The sequence below is a fragment of the Oncorhynchus gorbuscha genome, linkage group LG21 (assembly GCF_021184085.1).
Source record: "Oncorhynchus gorbuscha isolate QuinsamMale2020 ecotype Even-year linkage group LG21, OgorEven_v1.0, whole genome shotgun sequence".
In the NCBI taxonomy this organism is placed as follows: domain Eukaryota; kingdom Metazoa; phylum Chordata; class Actinopteri; order Salmoniformes; family Salmonidae; genus Oncorhynchus; species Oncorhynchus gorbuscha.
The window spans coordinates 36,302,909-36,308,908 of NC_060193.1; positions in this window are offsets into that span (position 1 = coordinate 36,302,909).

The window sequence follows — 6,000 nt, forward strand, 5'->3', positions numbered from 1 at the left end:
GCTGGTCCCAAAAGTAATGGGAGCAGCAAAGCAGTGAGCGAACATAATATTTTTCTGTTTATTGGACCTTACTTTTGTCCAGCTCCTGTTATTATTGTGGATGTGCGTTAAAAAAAAAAGAAACTCCATTCATTATTCCTATATGTTAAAATAATGTGCTATTCACAATACAAGTGTTTGCTGTTGTATCACGATGAGCTGTGTCACCATTACCTCTATGGGCACCTCAGTTGAAAGAATCTGGTTAAACCTGATTTGTTAGTTTTGTAAGGAACACACTGTAATTGCAGTGGTGATCGTAGTGCAAACTGATGACAATTCCGGTCTCATGATTATGGGTGGTTAGAGAAAGAACACATCTGAGCTGTTTTGACAGCTTTTAGATTAGCAGATATGAATGTGATCAACAAGAATAACCTACTTGTACTGTTAACACTTCAGTGACAGACGATTAGTTGATTCGGAGATAAGTTATTGCAGATAAGGGCTTGATGTCAGGCATTGTATGTATGATATCAACCAGGTATAATATTGCTTAACATGAAATAGTACAAGCATGAGTATTGATTACCTCTACATCCTGCCGCATCACGTCACAATGGAGTACCCCATCCTGTGCCTTCAATTACTAGTTTTGAGTTTTTGTGGGAATAAATATTCCACCATGGGTGGGCCTACATCTGTCTTACCCCAGTAAGGATCTCTTCAGTGATTGTGATCAAAAGTATTAACCGCTGGTCAGTTTAATTTTTAAATATTCTTCTTTTGAAATAGAACCTCCACATTGTGGAAAATTCAATCATTATTTTGAATCAATCAATTTCAACTGAAAGATAAAGGAAATACAAAACAAAAGAGAAATTAAATATCTGCACCTCAGATGCTGAGATGTAGGCTACTGATTTCCTTCCTGTTGAGGACTTTTAATTTGAGTGTGGATGCTTTTTTTAAATATAATTTGCCTTGTGGCCTTTTATGTGCAAGATGACATGTAAATTAAATTCTACAATGTCATGCACTCTTCACTAGTTCCTATATTTACTATTCAGTCAGTGGCAGTGCAGCCATAGCCAAGCTGGTAGGATATGAGTGCCTGATCAAGCAAGCCTATTAGATCTAAATGCTTACATTGCTAGAAGGCAAAATAATAGATGTAACAAAGGTAAATCCGAGACACTCAAATTAGTATGGTATGGCTATATAAGTCAAAAGCAAAAGTAGGGTCAACTTTAGCATTTTAGCTAATTAGCACATTTTCAACTACCTAATATTTTTTACCTACTTTGCAACTACTTAGCATGTTGCCTAATCCTTCTCCTAACCTTAACCCTGTTAGATAACCCTTCCCCTAACCTTAACGTTACCCTTAGCTAAAACACCCCCCTAACCATAACCATTTAACCTGACTCCTAACCCCTAGCCTAGCTAATGTTAGCCAGCTATCTAACGTTAGCCACCTAACTAGAATTCATAATGTATCATACGTTTTGCAAATTCGTAACATAAAATACGAATTGTAAATAATAACATATCATACGAAATGAGTGATGGCATCCACAAATTAATACATCCAGAATAATATGAAATGCTCTGAGACCAGGTTGAAAGTAGAGGTAAATTACTACCAGATAGTCTTGTCTTGTGGACCCGTTTGTCAAATTTAGGTGGACACACAACTCAGAAGCCATATCTTTGACACTGCTTGAGACCCATTGGTCTATTACATACAAAATTGGGTAGGCCTATAAACAATGTATAATAGGCCTACATTGCATAATTATAACCTGTGCAATAAAATAGAAAGGTGACATCAGGTATAGGTTTGTAACAGCGTATTAGGAGAAGTTGCAGCCATGCAGACAACAACAAAAAAACAAACATTGGAGTGCTAATCCTATATTGTCACTTAATAACTTTATCCCACTCACGGGGAGGGGTGGAATTGAGAGAGCTCTCAGCCGAATTGAGGTGGAACATTAGATTGTGTAGAGCCCTTAATCTAACGTAGCAGGCATAAAGGCCTCCCTGAAACGCAATACAACCAATGTTACATATACAGTGCCTTGCGAAAGTATTCGGCCCCCTTGAACTTTGCGACCTTTTGCCACATTTCAGGCTTCAAACATAAAGATATAAAACTGTATTTTTTTGTGAAGAATCAACAAGTGGGACACAATCATGAAGTGGAACGACATTTATTGGATATTTCAAACTTTTTTAACAAATCAAAAACTGAAAAATTGGGCGTGCAAAATTATTCAGCCCCTTTACTTTCAGTGCAGCAAACTCTCTCCAAAAGTTCAGTGAGGATCTCTGAATGATCCAATGTTGACCTAAATGACTAATGATGATAAATACAATCCCCCTTTGTGTAATCAAGTCTCCGTATAAATGCACCTGCACTGTGATAGTCTCAGAGGTCCGTTAAAAGCGCAGAGAGCATCATGAAGAACAAGGAACACACCAGGCAGGTCCGAGATACTGTTGTGAAGAAGTTTAAAGCCGGATTTGGATACAAAAAGATTTCCAAAGCTTTAAACATCCCAAGGAGCACTGTGCAAGCGATAATATTGAAATGGAAGGAGTATCAGACCACTGCAAATCAACCAAGACCTGGCCGTCCCTCTAAACTTTCAGCTCATACAAGGAGAAGACTGATCAGAGATGCAGCCAAGAGGCCTATGATCACTCTGGATGAACTGCAGAGATCTACAGCTGAGGTGGGAGACTCTGTCCATAGGACAACAATCATTTACATTACATTACATTTAAGTAATTTAGCAGACGCTCTTATCCAGAGCGACTTACAAATTGGTGCATTCACCTTATGACATCCAGTGGAACAGTCACTTTACAATAGTGCATCTAAATCTTAAAGGGAGGGGGGGGGTGAGAAGGATTACTTTATCCTATCCTAGGTATTCCTTAAAGAGGTGGGGTTTCAGGTGTCTCCGGAAGGTGGTGATTGACTCCGCTGTCCTGGCGTCGTGAGGGAGTTTGTTCCACCATTGGGGGGCCAAAGCAGCGAACAGTTTTGACTGGGCTGAGCGGGAACTGTTCTTCCTCGGTGGTAGGGAGGCGAGCAGGCCAGAGGTGGATGAACGCAGTGCCCTTGTTTGGGTGTAGGGCCTGATCAGAGCCTGGAGGTACTGAGGTGCCGTTCCCCTCACAGCTCCGTAGGCAAGCACCATGGTCTTGTAGCGGATGCGAGCTTCAACTGGAAGCCAGTGGAGAGAGTGGAGGAGCGGGCTGACGTGAGAGAACTTGGGAAGGTTGAACACCAGACGGGCTGCGGCGTTCTGGATGAGTTGTAGGGGTTTAATGGCACAGGCAGGGAGCCCAGCCAACAGCGAGTTGCAGTAATCCAGACGGGAGATGACAAGTGCCTGGATTAGGACCTGCGCCGCTTCCTGTGTGAGGCAGGGTCGTACTCTGCGGATGTTGTAGAGCATGAACCTACAGGAACGGGCCACCGCCTTGATGTTAGTTGAGAACGACAGGGTGTTGTCCAGGATCACGCCAAGGTTCTTAGCGCTCTGGGAGGAGGACACAATGGAGTTGTCAACCGTGATGGCGAGATCATGGAACGGGCAGTCCTTCCCCGGGAGGAAGAGCAGCTCCGTCTTGCCGAGGTTCAGCTTGAGGTGGTGATCCGTCATCCACACTGATATGTCTGCCAGAGATGCGATTCGCCACCTGGTCATCAGAAGGGGGAAAGGAGAAGATTAATTGTGTGTCGTCTGCATAGCAATGATAGGAGAGACCATGTGAGGTTATGACAGAGCCAAGTGACTTGGTGTATAGCGAGAATAGGAGAGGGCCTAGAACAGAGCCCTGGGGGACACCAGTGGTGAGAGCGCGTGGTGAGGAGACAGATTTTCGCCACGCCACCTGGTAGGAGCGACCTGTCAGGTAGGACGCAATCCAAGCGTGGGCCGCGCCGGAGATGCCCAACTCGGAGAGGTTGGAGAGGAGGATCTGATGGTTCACAGTATCGAAGGCAGCCGATAGGTCTAGAAGGATGAGAGCAGAGGAGAGAGACTTAGCTTTAGCAGTGCGGAGCGCCTCCGTGATACAGAGAAGAGCAGTCTCAGTTGAATGACTAGTCTTGAAACCTGACTGATTTGGATCAAGAAGGTCATTCAGAGAGAGATAGCGGGAGAGCTGGCCAAGGACGGCACGTTCAAGAGTTTTGGAGAGAAAAGAAAGAAGGGATACTGGTCTGTAGTTGTTGACATCGGAGGGATCGAGTGTAGGTTTTTTCAGAAGGGGTGCAACTCTCGCTCTTTTGAAGACGGAAGGGACGTAGCCAGCGGTCAGGGATGAGTTGCTGAGCGAGGTGAGGTAAGGGAGAAGGTCTCCGGAAATGGTCTGGAGAAGAGAGGAGGGGATAGGGTCAAGCGGGCAGGTTGTTGGGCGGCCGGCCGTCACAAGACGCGAGATTTCATCTGGAGAGAGAGGGGAGAAAAAGGTCAGAGCACAGAGTAGGGCAGTGTGAGCAGAACCAGCGGTGTCGTTTGACTTAGCAAATGAGGATCGGATGTCGTCGACCTTCTTTTCAAAATGGTTGACAAAGTCATATATTGCACAAATCTGGCCTTTATGGAAGAGTGGCAAGAAGAAAGCCATTTCTTAAAGATGTCCATAAAACGTGTCGTGTAAAGTTTGCCACAAGCCACCTGGGAGACACACCAAACATGTGGAAGAAGGTGCTCTGGTCAGATTAAACCAAAATTGAACTTTTTGGCAACAATGCAAAGCGTTATGTTTGGCGTAAAAGCAACACAGCTCATCACTCTGAACACACCATCCCCACTGTCAAACATGGTGGTGGCAGCATCATGGTTTGGGCCTGCTTTTCTTCAGCAGGGACAGGGAAGATGGTTAAAATTGATGGGAAGATGGATGGAGCCAAATACAGGACCATTCTGGAAGAAAACCTGATGGAGTCTGCAAAAGACCTGAGACTGGGACGGAGATTTGTCTTCCAACAAGACAATGACCCAAAACATAAAGCAAAATCTACAATGGAATGGTTCAAAAATAAACATATCCAGGTGTTAGAATGGCCTAAGTCAAAGTCCAGACCTGAATCCAATCGAGAATCTGTGGAATGAACTGAAAACTGCTGTTCACAAATGCTCTCCATCCAACCTCACTGAGCTCGAGCTGTTTTGCAAGGAGGAATGGGAAAAATGTCAGTCTCTCGATGTGCAAAACTGATAGAGACATACCCCAAGCGAGTTACAGCTGTAATCGCAGCAAAAGGTGGCGCTACAAAGTATTAACTTAAGGGGGCTGAATAATTTTGCACGCCCAATTTTTCAGTTTTTTATTTGTTAAAAAGTTTGAAATATCCAATAAATGTCATTCCACTTCATGATTGTGTCCCACTTGTTGATTCTTCACAAAAAAATACAGTTTGATATCCTTATGTTTGAAGCCTGAAATGTGGCAAAAGGTCGCAAAGTTCAAGGGGGCCGAATACTTTCACAAGGCACTGTATATACACACTATTGTTCAAATGTTTGGGGTCACTTAGAAATGTCCTTGTTTTTGAAAGAAAAGCACATTTCTTGTCCATGTAGAATAACGTTTAAATTGATTAGAAATACAGTGTAAACATTGTTAATGTTGTAAATTACTATTGTAGCTAGAAACAGCATATTTTTAATATTTTTTTTAATGGATTATCTACATAGGCGTACAGAGGCCCATTATCGGCAACCACCATTCCTGTGTTCCAATGGCACGTTGTGATAGCTAATCCAAGTTTATCATTTTAAAAGGCTAATTGATCATTAGAAAACCCTTTTCCTAAAAATAGGACCCGCAAAACAACAGTCTCAATTTTAACAGTGAAGAGGCGACTGGAATGCTGGCCCTCTAGGCAGAGCTGCAAAGAAAAAGCCATATCTCAGACTGGCCAATAAAAAGAAAAGATTAAGATGGCCAAAAGAACACAGACACTGGACAGAGGAATTCTGCCTAGAAGGCCAG